Below are 15,097 nucleotides of genomic sequence, written 5' to 3'. Positions count from 1 at the left end.
CATGGGGGAGATTAGTCCAAACTGGGATGATGACATTGAAAGGGGCTGTGAGTGCCTCCACCAGTGACTGCTCCATGACCAGCTTTAGCAAGGAGATTGTACAATGTGTGCAGTCGTCCAACTGCTCTGCAGTCCAGTAAAATGCTGATTAGTTTTCAGTCTGTGCCCGAGGGGTGAAAAGCTCTGGAGCACTTAGTGGCACTTTGATACCTCTGTGTTGCTTGAGTGGGCACATAAGCTAGAGACCCGACTCCAAGCACATCAACGTGGCTGTGTCTGAATTGTCTCAGCTGCAGAGGAATGGTCATTTTATACAAGCTTTCCCTAATGATTGGCCGCTTCCCTCCCCACCCACCCTGCATTTGCCTGAACACCATCTTCATCCACAGGACAGCACTTACGCCACCACCACCCCCCCCCACCCCCGAACATGCGCCTCAATTGCAGGGCAGCTCTTGCCCCCCCACCCTCAATTTGTTTCAATCTTGAAGTCCAACAGTCTCGTGAATGCTGTGTAACGTTACTGTGTACCCACCTCCGAATTCCCCTCAAACTGCAGCTTGCCAACTGCACGTCTTATATATGCTGTTGTGAAATATGTCAGTGTGCAAATACGCTGACTTGGGTGGACTATCCAGCGGGGTCGGGGGTAGGGTGATTCCAGCGGGCTAGCCTTATAATGATATGCAGATGCATTGCAATGAGGTTCCCGATGTCCGATGGTGGGAAACGTGGCCCGCCATCGACAGGCTGTGCGGATGATCGTAAACTGCTTTCATGATGTCGTGAAACAGATTTTTGCCCTTCTCACCATATTGCCCGCTCACACCACCGAACACACCTGCCACCAGTGGGCACGAGAAATTCTGCCTTTAATTTCCACCACTCCCAGCACCCCACCCCCAGCTTTGAATTTGCAGAGAAAAAGGAAAGAATGAAAGAAAACCAGATGAAGATTTTCCGACAGCAAAGATTAATAGGGAAGAATAAGGACAAGGCAGGGGCGTTAAATCAGAACTATTGGCAAGGACACTGGGGATAATTCTGCATTGCTTCTTCAACTAGGGCTCTTTTAGATCCAACCGTGAGGGCAAATGGAGCCAAAGTTTAGCATCTTATCTGAAAGATGACACCACCAACAGTACTGCACTGGTGTGTTAAAATAGAAAGCAAATGTGTAGAGAGACGATTTATCCACATCTGAAAATATCTCTCAATTAACTCCCAGAAGTGCAGTTATGCCAGATTTTCGCCATGTTGGAGAGATTCTTTGTATTAGCAAAAATTGCAAAACTGCACAAAAATCAAGAAGTCCCACCTCTAAGTTCGGCACTTCCCATTTTTGCGGGAGCGGGGGACTGGGGGGTGGGTGAGAATGGTAGGGATGATGTGAGTTACGAAACGGTATGCCTTCAAGTAGTCTTGTAATCTTGTAGGTTATCTGTAAGTCTTTATTGACAAGTAGAGCTATTTACACATGTACAATAAAGGATACAGGCTCGGAGATATTTACATGTTTAGGTCTTTACACGTCTCTGCTCAACACCATGTTGACCCCGGGCCTAGGTCATGTACCTTCTTACATCACTGTGTGGGTGGTACTGTCCTGAGTCCCACATTAATCCTGTACATACCAGACCCTTACAGGGGTGGGGCATGTTTCATACATGCATGGTTTACATAGGCAGCTGGCCATTTAAATTATCAGCTGCCTCCACTGAAGTGGGGTTTTAGTAGGACAGGAGTGTGAAATCTGAGGTGTGCAGGTTAACCTAATAAGAGCAGGTCTGAACTTGGTGGATTCATTTGGATAGCTAGGGTACCCCTTTGGAGAGGTAAAGTTCCCACTTTGGATATGGTCCCGGGACACCTTTTGTGGAGGTAAATTGTCCTTTGGAATTGTTAAAATTAGCCATAAATGTGTGTGAAAAGTACATAAACACATTCCTGCCAAGCTCATTGGAACTGTTAACAGAACTGTGAAAATGAACTGTTAAAGCTGTCAGAAACACTTGCCAAAAGGGCCTGTCAAAGGGAGCTGTCAAGGGGAGCTGTCAAGGCATTTATATATCTTGCCCTTTAAATCTTTGAAAAAAGTGTTTGGAATGTTAAAAAAAAAATGCTTGTTATTTCACTCTGTCTCTTGGCATAAACCTAAGGGTTTCCATTATTGGATTGCTGCTACATGACTGGTTTCGTAACCATCAATTATCACAGTAGGGTGCCTGCCATTTCACAGTTTGATTGACAGTTACAAGTGGTTATAGACTCTTTGATGTGGGATTATGAATTCCAATGCTTGTTGTCAGAAGGGATTGCCCCTCATTCAAAGGCACTCAGTGCCTGACTGAGAAACTGAGCATCAGAAAGGGGGGGTGGGGATACCCACTGAGAGCCACGCCCCTGCCCTTGCTGCCAGCCCCAATCCCCAACCCTCCCTGCAACCCCAGTCCATGAGATCACTCCCACAAATAATCAACTGTGCCTGGGCCCATGATGTTCCTAGGCCTCCACTGGGAGGTGTACAACTGCAGCCGTCTCCCCCCGGAGTCATTACTGTTCAATAGAGTTGTCAGCCTCCGATTGGCCAGATGTTTTCAGCAGGCAGGGCTACCACCCCTGGGGGTCCTTGATTCTGGGGAAGGCCTGCTCCTGGCCTGTCATGCGTCTAACTGATACTTCATGCAGCAGTCCATCCCCAAAAGAGGCGATGTGGGGCTCTCACCTGCTCTCCAGTCGGTGGGTGAGACCCCTGTGAGGCCCTACATTTAGGTATTTATATGTGTGTTGGTGTCTGTGTATGTGCAAGTGTCTGTATGTGGGGTTTATGGCTGTGTGTGGTGTGAGTGCATGTGGTGGGGTTTGGGGTTTGTGTGGGTGTGTTTTTGTGTGTGTGTCTGTAACTGTGTGTGGGTGTTTGTGGGTGTGTCTGTCTATGTGGGGAGGGAAGATGGCTGTTTTTGTGGGTGCGTTTGTGTGTCTGTGACTGTGGGTGTGTCTGTGTGTGGGTGTGTCTGCGGAGTGGTGTGTGCGTGGTGGGGAAGATGGGCTGTTTGTTGTGGATGTGTATGTGTGTGTGTGACTATGTGAGTGTGGCTGTGTGTGGGGGTCTGTGTGTGGGTGTGTCTGTGTGTGTGGTGATGTGTGTGCGGTAGGGGAGATGGGCTGTTTGTTGTGGATGCATGTGTATGGGTGTGTGTGTGTGTGTGTGTGTGGGTGTGTCTGTGTGTATGTGTGTGTGTATGTGTCTGCGAAAGTCTGTGACTGAGTGTGTACTCAGATATGTGCTTTTCCATAGATAGATTTGTGGTTTTGCATTTACGTGCAGTTTTTCAACCAGGACATCCTTGTTTCATTGTTTTGCTGCCAACGTTCTAACCCTCCGTGGTCTCAAAAATATTCAAGCTGGTAAGATACCAGCACAGGTGGGGGCTGGAAGATTAGGTACCTGCCTCCTGTAACGGTCCATTCTTGTCCTCAGGCCTAGGAGCAGGGCTTGTGCATTAATTGCATGGTTGGCTTTTGTTCAAGTCCCATTCAGCCATCACCCCTGTGCTCGCTGATCCGTATTGGCTCCCTGGCTGCCAATGCCTCAGTTTCAAAATTTTCATCTATAGGAGTTCAAATCCCACTATGGCATCACTCCCCCCTATCCCTGTAACCTCCTCTAGCCCTGCACCCTTCTGAAATATCTGTGCTCCTCCAATTCTGGCCTATTGCACATCATTGATTTTCATTACTCCAACACTGATGGCTGTATTTACTGGAATTTCCTCGCTAAACGTCTACGCATATTTATCACCCTCTTTCTGTCTTCCTTCAAGATGGTCCTTGAAACCTCCTTTGACCAAGCTTTTGTTCACCTGTCCTAATATCTCCTTGTGTGGCTCAGTGTCAAGTTTTGTTTGATAGCCATGCTGCCTTACTACATTACAGGTGCTCTATAAATACAAGTTGTTATTGCTCTGTAAGTGGCTATTGGGAGCTTTGATGTACAAATGCACACATCTTTATACATAATTACATCCATCCACATTTAAAAACCTTTCTTTTTAACTGTTATAACTTAACTTCTTTCAAGTAGCCTCATAACAGGACTTAGCTGAGAAATTTAAAGAAAGAGATTTTTTGCAACAAATATGCATTAAATTATATTTATAGAGAAAAGATGTGGTTTGAGTGGGTGTAATTTTCAATTTCCAGCCCGTGCAGGTCAGTGCAGAGCAATTCTACCTCATTAAGGATTGTTCCGGCGTGAACAAGCCATGTCAATATAATGAAGCTTTCCCCGGTCCAATTTTCAAGCAAATTAATTCTGGCATTTCAAAATGCAGCTCATCAAACATATTTGCACAATACATTACAGCCATCATAATAGCATAATCCTTAAAATTAATATTTCATACAAGTGGCGTGTCTGTTTTGTTGATTAAGAACACGGAGACAAATCTGCAACTTAAACTTAATTACTGTGTGTCAAAGTGTAAAAACAGTCGTTCTTTGCAACACTCTGCCGAAAATCAACTTTCATTATTTGATTTCCCTCATGCAGATGAATAATCCAAAAAAACTTTTGTTTGATTGTCGTGGGTTTATAAACATGCATCTCAGCCATCATCTTGGAACAAACGGAAGGCTGTAATAGTCCTTGTTAAATTGGTTATGGATAGAAAATGGCCGTGTAGTCATATTATGCAGTTTGTTTTGCTTTGCCTTCAAAAACCCATTATCTTTTGTGCTGTGAAGTTCTTCTTTATTATGAACTGTTTTCAGGTTTCTGTTGTCCTCCTTCTTTAACCTTGTCTAATTTGGTGGCTGTCCAATATGGCTTCCTTGGTTACGGGATAAATGCCAGCGCAGTGAAAGCTGGTGTACAATGAGAGAATATGGAACAAAGTGGAACTCTGCAACCCATTAAAGACCATTTCACAATCCATATGCAGCTGCTGCACTGTTTTAATTCATTCACCAGTGACTTGAGGGAATGAACCCATCTGAAACCTCTAAAGCTCCAAAGATATCTGAAGGAAGCTGCAAGGCATCAGTCAAACCCAACAACCTACACTAGTCAACTCTGACCAGTCTTGTTTTTCACAGCTAACACCCCCTCAGCCCTTGAATCTCATGAACTGTTGTGATGATTATAATTAATCAGCTGTGTCGACCCTTTTCACAATCAATCCGTTAAAAGAAATGAAAAGAAACCAAGGTAATGAGAGAGCAGGAATTGAGAAAAGGCCCATCCTGCTAGCTAGCCCATTCCCATTACAGTATATTGTCAGCTCCTCCACCCAATCAATCTTACACAATACTCAGGATTTTCCTACTTGATCCCAGAGTTAATTCAAACTCCAGAATGCTTATCCCATCTCACATCATTGCCTGGTTTTCCTCCTTAGTGACAGAATAGGTGTTTCTGTGTTCCCCTTGCCCCTTCACAGGAGAGAGTGAGCCCATCCTAAGTCTGCTATTGCAGCCCAAGCCAAAGAGTTTTCTGCTGTGGCTCAGTTTGGTAGCTCTTTCATCTGAGTCAGATGGTTGTGGGCTCAAAGTCCCATTCCAGGACTGGAGGACAAAATGAAGGCTGTAGTGCAGTATTCAGGGAGTGCTCCACTGTCAGTTGACTTTCAGATGAGATGTTGAACTGGCATCCTTCCTGCCCTCCCAAACTGATATTCCACAGCATTATTTTGACAAACCGAGGGGAGTTCTCCCTCGTTTCCTGGGTGATATTTATCCTTCAACCAGCATCACTAAAAAAAGATCTATCTGGTCACTCTCACATTGCTATTTGTGGAACATTGCTGTGCAGAGACTGGCTGTCATGTACACCATGTTACATTGCAATTGCACTTCAGAAAGTGTAGCATTGACTATCAAGTGCTTTGGGACATGCTGAGGTTGCGAAAAGCACTTCAGAGATGCAAATCTTTCCTTCTCTATGCCATCCCAATAACTTGCTGGAGCTCTAACTTTCAGTGCCCAAGGTTCATAGAGTCATTACAACACAGAAGGAGGCCATTTGGCCCATCGAGTCCATGCTGGCTCTCTGTAGAGCAATCCATTCAGTCCCATTCCCCCATTCTATCCCCATGGCCCCGCAAGTTTATTTTCCCCAAGAGCCCATACAATTTATTTTTGAAATCAGTTCTCATTTCTGCTTCCACCACCCAAGTAGGTAGCAAGTTCCAGGTCATTACCAGTCGCTGCATAAAACAGTTCCTCCCCACAGCATCTCCTGTGTCTCTTGCCCTAAACGGTAAATCTGTGTCCTCTGGTCCTTGTAACATGAGGTAATTGGAACAAACTTTTTTTGTCTACCTCATCCAAACCTTTCATAACCTTGTATACCTCTGTCAATTCCAGCTCAACTTCCTTTGCTCCAAAGAAAACAACTCCAGCTTCTCCAATCTTACCTCGCAGTTAAAATCCCCCATCCCTGGAATCATTCTGGTATGTTTCCTCTGCACCCTCTCCAAGACTCTCATATCCTTTCTAAAGTGTGGCCTTGCTTCTACTTTCCATCTCTCAGTGCCATTGTTGAGTGGAGACAGTTTTCGTGCTATTGGCCCAGGCTGCTTAAGAACTGGATTGAGGTTTGTGTAAACTTCATGTAGGACCCTCCCAGCTAGCAGACAAGATGAGATTTTCATCCCAACAGGGTAGGTTTAATTTGGACCCAGGTCTATGGATGGCTTGTGAAAAACAATGTTCAAAAACAGCTGAAATCTCATAAATTGGCTGTAAAATGTATTACAAGCATGAGTGGCCAAACAAGCACAGGAAGATAATGCCAGCCTATGTCCCCCTGAGGATCACACTCTGTGCTTCTGAGGTTAGTAGTTGGAAGAGAGTGAAAGGTAAGTGATTTTTATTTTTGTTGTTCGCATAATCCTCACACAATAACAGAAATAAGAAGTTCTCTACTCCATTATTCATGTCTGGATGATCCAAGTTTCAACCACTGGAATCCAGGGAAAGGTTCCTACTCTCATAGCCCAGCAGCAAGGCTTTCTCCAAACTTGTTGCCAGCCGCTATGCTGCCTTGCTAACCAGGAGGCACCCTCCTAATCATTGTACAGTCTTGCCACCAGTGCTTTGCCAGACACATCTCTCAACATTGCAATTTGCCAACCATCAGCATCGCCTAATCACAGGAAGATTACAGCACAGAAGGAGACCATTCGGCCCGTTGTGTCTGTGCTGGCAAGATCACCGTGCTGCCTTCCTGGCCAATCTCCCAATATGAGCAAGCAGCTCACTGTTGGCATTCCTGCCAGTCATTTGCTTGTATTGTTACAAAATAAGAAGGACGTCGCAAAAAAGACCATTCTCTTTTGAGAGCTCCAACCCACATGAAGCTTCCCTTGGGCCCAGTCAAAATGGGCTTTGAAGACTAAAGACTTGAATGAATGTCACGCATTGCCACAAACATTCGATCCACAGCAAAATAATTATGCAATGAGTTTTAGTCCTTGGCAAGACAAAGCATCATGGCTCGGGTTATAAACCTGTCTCTTCCCCCTCTTTCATCTTGATCCCGAATTGGAAGCAAACTGCAGAACTGGGCAGCACATTTACAACAGTTCTTCTGAACTCAGCAGCATTACTAAATATCTGTAAATCTATAATGAGAAAGCACACCGAGGCACTCATGTTGACTATATATTTTTGTCAACAATCAAGTTTGAAAGATTCCAGAATTTTTAATGCATTTTATGTGGGAAGAACACATTCCCCATCACTCTATTTTCTGAATCTTTGGGCAGGGATCCCAATTGGAATTGCAGTTGCCGTTGATTTGATTCTAAAGGGTGGCTTTGTTGTGGTTAATTGCAGGAACCCTTATAACGCCAAGGACTAGGACCTAAGCCTCCCTTACTTAAGAAATGGAAGATTCATTATGAGGGCAAATTAAATGCTTTGAGAAGTTAGGATTGCATGGAGGGATGCAGATGGGAAAAACAATGGGCTATCTGAATTTCTTCTATTATTCCTTTGTTGCAATGTTTTATTCAATTGCCCAGGCATACAGGATAGAGAGGAACAAATTGATTCAACTTTATTGAAAGTCAACTGTCTCTGTGCTTCTGGTAACCATGACCCTGAAGCTTGTTAGTCCTTGGTCTGTGCTCAGATTGTTTGGTTTCTTTCAGATGTTAACCTGCCTACAATCCGACAATTCTCGTGATGTAAAATAATTCTTGCTCTTCTCTTCAAGAGATTTGTAAAGATGCAAAAGAATAAAAAGTGAGTTTGAGATAATCGGTAAGATGGCAGATAGAACACATGAAAATGCTGTTTAATTAGTAACAGAGAATTTTCTGATCTTTATTTATGGAAGAATAGTATATACTTAGGATCTGCTCCCTATTTACGGTTCAAAATGCGGCATCTGACTGACAGAGCTTTCATATTTCTAGTGTTCTGTTTGTAGATTTGAAGATTTTGAGAAGTATGTGCACAGGGTATTTAAACTCATTGAATCATACAGTACAGAAGGAGGCCATTCAACCCATCATGTCTGTGCCAGCTTTCAGAGTTATTCAATTATTCCCACTCCCCTGCTCTTTTCCCACAGCCCTTCAATTATTTTCGCTTCCAGTATTTATTCCCTTTGGAAAGATATTATTGAATTTGCTTCCATGTGGGGAATTTTACAGCACCCTGCCCCCAGTGAGCATTTTTGAGGTAGGGGGGCATGTAAAGTAGGAAAGTGGCTAGCCCACTCCCAAATTGTCCTCCATGATACAACGGGCAGGTAAGGCATCAGCAAGCCTGCTGGCCCTTAGGCCCATTGAAGCCCTTAACCGTCCAATTAAGTAACAACTAAGGGCCTCAATCCACCATTTTAAAAATATTTGTTTATGGGATGTGGCCAGCTAAGCCAGCATGTATTGCCCATCCCTAGTTGCTCTTATTCAGAGGGCATTTAAGAGTCAACCATATTGCTGTGGGTCTGGAGTCACAGGTAGGCCAGACCTTCCGTAAAGAGCAGTAGTGAACCAGATGGGTTTTTACAACAATCAGCAATGGTTACATACTCAGCATGAGGCTCTTAATTCCAGATTTTTATTGAACTCACATTCCACCATCTGCCATGGTGGGATTTTAACCTAGGTTCCCAGAGCTTTACCCTGGGTCCCCACAAAAATAGTCCAGTGACAATGCTACTATGTCACCACCTCCAACTGTATTACATAGGCAGTGGAAGGTGGACGAGAGTGGCCTGACACCTTTTCACTAAAGTTGATGAAAGAACAGGGAGGAAGGTGGGCACTTCCATTGTGCGGGGTGCCCTGTGCACTTCAGGGGCACTCAACTAAGATCATTCCCCTGCATTGTACCTCTCCTTCTGGCCTCCAAAACCCATCCCCCCTACCTCCCTTCCTAGGGTGCCTGACCCTGCCCCACCCAAAAATCCTGGACTTACCTCAGTCCGGTATCCTTCTTTGATCTTTGTGGGACTGCTTGCAGTCCAAGCAGATTGGCTGGCAGCTCTCGAGGGAGTGGGGGTCTTCCATCCACCAAGGGGCAGAGGCCTGACCCTCAGTGTGTTAAGACCTCACTGGGGGCAGGAAGCCATAAAATTCCCCACATGGAAGCAAATTCAATAATAACTTTCCAAAGGGAATAAATACTGGAAGCGAAAATAATTGAAGGGCTATTGGAAAAGAGCAGGGGAGTGGGAATAATTGAATAACTCTGAAAGTTGGCACAGACATGGTGGGTTGAATGGCCTCCTTTTGTACTGTATGATTCAATGAGTCTAAATTCCCTGCACACATACTTCTCAAAATCTTCAAATCTACAAACAGAACACTAGAAATATGAAAGCTCTGTCAGTCAGATGTCAGCATAATATCGCTGTGGGCCAGCCATTTTTAACGTCAGTCAGTTTGCGACCGACTTTACTGGGGAGGGGGAGGGGGTGAGCAATACGCACCTCCCACCTGTAAAATGCAGCCTCATCTACTTATGAGGCAGAGCACTCCTGATCAGAACTACTTACTGCATGAGTAAAAATTTCCTCATCAATTTGTTTTTTTTCAACCAATTCTCTTAAATTTCTGTTCTCTGGGCACTGCCCGTCTTGCCTGTGGAAACAGTTCCTCTCTATTTATTTGGTCTACACCCTGCATACACTAGGTGTAAAGATTCAATTTAATTTTACATTACTTTTGAGAATATGGGTTCAACCCTGGGGCTATAAGAGTCAAGTACTTGGGTCAGGAGTCACATATAGCCCAGACCATGTGGTGATGCAGCGTCACTTAAATCCTCAATAAAGGGCCATTTTTCCCCAGTGCTGCAACTTTCCCAGTGCTCCCACTGTGCTGGGAGCCCAGCAATGGTGCAGAGGCAGCATCACTCTGGGATGCCAGTGGTTCAAGGGTGGCTGAATTCATTAGCAGCATCAAGGGGCCACAAAGGGGGCCAGGAGCAGCCACAGGCACTCTTCTGAAGTGTATTTTTTTTTAATATTTCACAGGACGTAAACATCGCTGGCTAGCCTAGCCTTTTTATTGCCCATCTCTAATAGCTCTTGAGAAGGTGGTGGTGAGTGTAATGGGTTAATGTAAATAGGCAGTCTATGTTAATGGTATGTCAATTATATGTTGTATGATGGCCACCAGCAAAACAGCTATAAGGAAAGGACAGTACAGGAACAAATGCCAACAGAACTCGAAGAAAGGCAAGAGAGAAGAAAAACCATGGAGAAATTGTTACACTTGCCAGAGTGCTTTGAACTCATGGAAGGCCTGGATCGAGCCAAGAAGTGGCAGGGCTGCTGTTTCAGGCTTACCAGGTACAGAACTGCTTTGGGACCACCAAGAAGATATGTAAGGAACAGATCAGTACCTTTCTCTACTCCATAGGCAGTAGTGCAGGCAACATAATGGTCAGACAAGACATAAATGAAGAAATGGTGACATATGAAGATGTTGTAAAAGCTTTGGATACATGTTTCAGCCTCAGAAGGAACACAATCATTGAAAGCGCGAAGTTCAACAGATGTAGCCAAAGACCGGGAGAGAATCATTAGCGATTTATATCGACTAGCTGAGATTTGCGTATAAGGAGACCAGAAAGATGAATTAATTCAGGACTGGATTGTTGTATGAGTCTTAGAGGAGACATTATCAAATTTTCTACAGTCGAAGGAGGATTCAACCCTATGTGTAGTTAACAAGGCAGGCAAAAGTGAGAAAGAAAAATCATGTCTTTATTCGAGGTGACAGGGAGATTTCATGGAGAAAGCGACTGAACCACTGCAGTTTGTAGAACAAAGGAGTAGCAGTGCACCTACTCAAAAACAGGGAAAGTGTAAAGAGGGTGCTGGAGCCATCATTACTCAGTGTACTCGTGAAGAATGTCCCGCCAAAAATGCGGAGTGCCATTCCTGTAAGAGGAGAGGGCATTTTAAAGCTGTATGCAATATCAAAAAACTCCTAACTCGGAAATTTAAGGAGAAACCATTTAAAGCATGTGGCATTCAAGAAATTGAAGATGAAAAAGGCAATGAAGTGCCATTCTTGGGTGAAATGACAGGATCTAATGGGAACTATTAGAGTGCAGACATTATGGTCAGTGATATAAAACAAACCTCAGATTAGGTACTGGAGCAGGAGTTTCAGTTCCCCCAGACACAGAACAGTGGCTAAAGCAAGGCTTCCTCCAGCCATTGACTCCACAGTCCAGAAGGCAATCAACTGAAAGTCAGGGGACAGTTGACTGCTGCTCTTCAGTATAGAGGAAGGAAAATCATAGAAGCTATGTATGTGATCCAAAATCAAGAACGTTCACTATTAAGTCGAAATCTTGCACAGATCTGCAACTCATTTATAAAGTAGACAAAGTGGGAAGTCAAGAAAAACTGACAGATTTCAGGACGGGATTTCCAAAATTATTCAAAAGTATTGAGAAGACTGAAACAAGTGGGAGCACCAGAACCTAACAGAATCAAATAAAAACCAAGCAGATTTCCCATGAACTGCAGGTGAAGAGTGTTAATCACTGGGAAGAACAGCTTGCATCAAGAAAGAAACAGAAGACATAAATTTTGTTGAAGATATGGAGTCTTTACTTTGTTGACCAGAACATTCAAAAGGCACAAAAAGCAGATGAAGAATGAGCACAAATTCTGGAAAACTGCATCAAAGAATGGCAAGAATACATGCCAAATAATCTCATCATGAAATAACAAAGACATCTCAGTGTTGTGGATGACTTGCTGACTTATGATGAGAAATAGGTCATACTTGGGCATTACCAAGTGTCTTGCTGGAGTGCAAAATTCCATTTGGTAGCCAGGAATCTAAAAATCATTGGGAAAAATTATTACAAACTGCATTACCTGTGCATACATTGCCAAGAGCAAAGAGAACCACTCATGGTACATTCATGCTACCCTCATTTCTGTCCAGACCACGGGGATGTTGCAGGATGGATCTTTTTGAGCTCAATGGGAAGACATTCCTCAAATTCGTTGACTATTTACTCCAGATGGGATTGAGGTTAAGTGTCTACATGGTCCTGCCTCAGAAGCTGTCATTAAATTACTAAAAGAAATTTTTGCCACACACGACATTTCAGGCCTGGTCATTTCAGGCAATGGCCCACAGTTTCCCAGTGAATGTTTTAAGCAGTTCACAGAAGCTTATGGGTTTGTCCACATGACTAGCTCGCCCAGATACTCACAGGCTAATGGGGAGGTCAAATGAGGAATAAGCATAGTGAAGACTTTATTGAAGACGATTGACAATATCAAATTAGCACTATTGAGCTACCATTCCATGCCACTCCAAAATGGTCTGGGAAGATGACTGCTGGCTCAACTTAATATTCTTCTGCACACGCCTATGCCATGCCTCAAAGCAATAGATATAGGGAGAGTAAGGGAGGAGGAGGATGAGTATTGCGCAAATCAAACCAGAAACTATCATCAGCACCACAGAGTAGATAACTGACCAGGATTCCAGGCAGGGGAGTCAGTATGGATTCATGACCAAAATTGTGAAGGCCAGGTTTTGGAAAAAATGCTATATCCACAATCTTATCGTGTGAGCCTTTCCAAAAGGCATTCAATAAGAACATAAGAAATAGGAATAGGAGTAGACCATTCGGCCCCTCAATTTTGCTCCAGCATTCAATAAGATCATGGCTGATCTTCTTGTGTTTCGATTTCCACATTCCCATCTAACCCCGATAACCTTTGATTCCCTTGTCTACCAAGAATCTATCTACCTCTACCTTAAAAATATTCAATGACTCCGCTTCCACCACCTTCTGAGGCAGAGAGTTCCAAAATCACACAACTTGCTGAGAGAAAAAATTTCTCCTCATCTCTGTCCTTAAAGAGTGACCCTAATTCTAAAACAGTGTCCCCTAGTTCTGGATTCACCCAGAAGAGGAAACATCCTTTCCATGTCCACCTTGTCAAGGCCGCTCAGGATCTTGTATACTTCAATCAAATCACCCCTCACTCTTCTGAACTCCAGTGGAAACAAACCCAGTCTGTTCAAACTTTCCTCATAAGACAGCCTGCTCATTCCAGGCATCAATCTAGTAAACCTCCTTTGAACCACTTCCAATGCAGCTACGTCTTTCCTTAGATAAGGAGACCAAAACTGCACACTGTATTCGAGGTACGGTCTCACCAATGTCCTGTATAACTGAAGCATAACATCCCTACTTTTATGTTCAATCCATCTCATAATAAAGAATAGCATTCCATTAGCCTTCTTAATTACTTGCTGTGTCTGCATACTAACTTTTTGTGACTCATGTACTAGAAAAATTAGATCCCGCTGCACCTCAGAATTATGCAGCCGGCCTCCATTAGTAATACTCTGCTTTTTTTGTTCTTCCTGCCAAAGTGAACAACTTCACATTTTCCCACATTAAACTCCATTTGCCAGATCACTGTCCGCTCACTCAATCCATTTATATCCACCTGCAAGCTCCTCATGTCCTCTTCACAACATACTTTTCTACCTATCTTTGTGTCATCTGCATTTTAGCTACCATGTCTTCACTCCCCTCATCTAAGTCATTGTTGTAAATTGTAAAACATTGAGGCCCCAGTATAGACCCCTGTGGGACTCCATTGTTCACAAACAATTAATGATAAAAAAGATTGTTTTCTGCCAGCCAGCCAATCGTCTATCCATGGTAATATGTTGTCCACTGCACCATGCGCTTTTATTTTCTGAAATAATCTTTGATGTGGCACCTTATCAAATGCCTCCTGGAAATCCAAGTACAGTACGACTACAGGCTCCCCTTTATCCATTGCACGTGTTATTCCTTCAAAAAAATCCAATAAATTGGTTAAGCATGATTTTCCTTTCACAAAACCATGGTGGCTCTTTCCTATTGCCTTGAGCTCTTCTAAGTGCCCAGCTATAACCTCCTTAATGATCAATTCTAATAACTTGCCCACTACAGACATTAAACTAACTGGCCTATAATTTCCTGTTTTCTGCCTCCCTCCCTTCTTGAATAGAAGGGTTATGTTTGTTACTTTCCAATCTGATGGAACCTTTTCAGAATCTAGCTAATTTTGGAAAATTAACACCAGTGCATCAACTACCTCATTAGCCACTTCTTTTAAGACCCTAAGATGTAGTCCATCGGGACCTGGAGACTTGCCAGCCCGCAGCTCCATCAATTTGCTCAGTACCATTTCCCTAGTGATTCCAATTTCACCAAGTTCCTTTCTCCTATTCACCTCCTGATTTGCAGCTATTACTGGAAATTTTTGTATCCTCTATAGTGAACACAGAAGCAAAATATTTGTTCATTACTTCAGCCATTTCTTTATTATCTACTATTAACTCCCCACTGTCACTCTCTAGAGGACCAACACTCATTTTACTTACTCTTTTCTTTTTTAAATACCTGTAGAAACTCTTGCTAGCCATTTTTACATTTCTAGTTAGCTTCCTTTCATAGTCTAATTTCTTTCTCCTGATTAATCTTTTAGTCATTCTCTACCATAATTTATATTCTGTCCAATCATCTGTCCTGCCACTCATCTTTGCAGAGTTGTATGCTTTTTTTCTTAAGTTTGATGCTTTCCTTAACTTCTTTA

The sequence above is a fragment of the Carcharodon carcharias genome, chromosome 2 (assembly GCF_017639515.1).
Source record: "Carcharodon carcharias isolate sCarCar2 chromosome 2, sCarCar2.pri, whole genome shotgun sequence".
NCBI classification, from domain to species: domain Eukaryota; kingdom Metazoa; phylum Chordata; class Chondrichthyes; order Lamniformes; family Lamnidae; genus Carcharodon; species Carcharodon carcharias.
Note: the sequence above shows the minus strand (reverse complement) of the source record.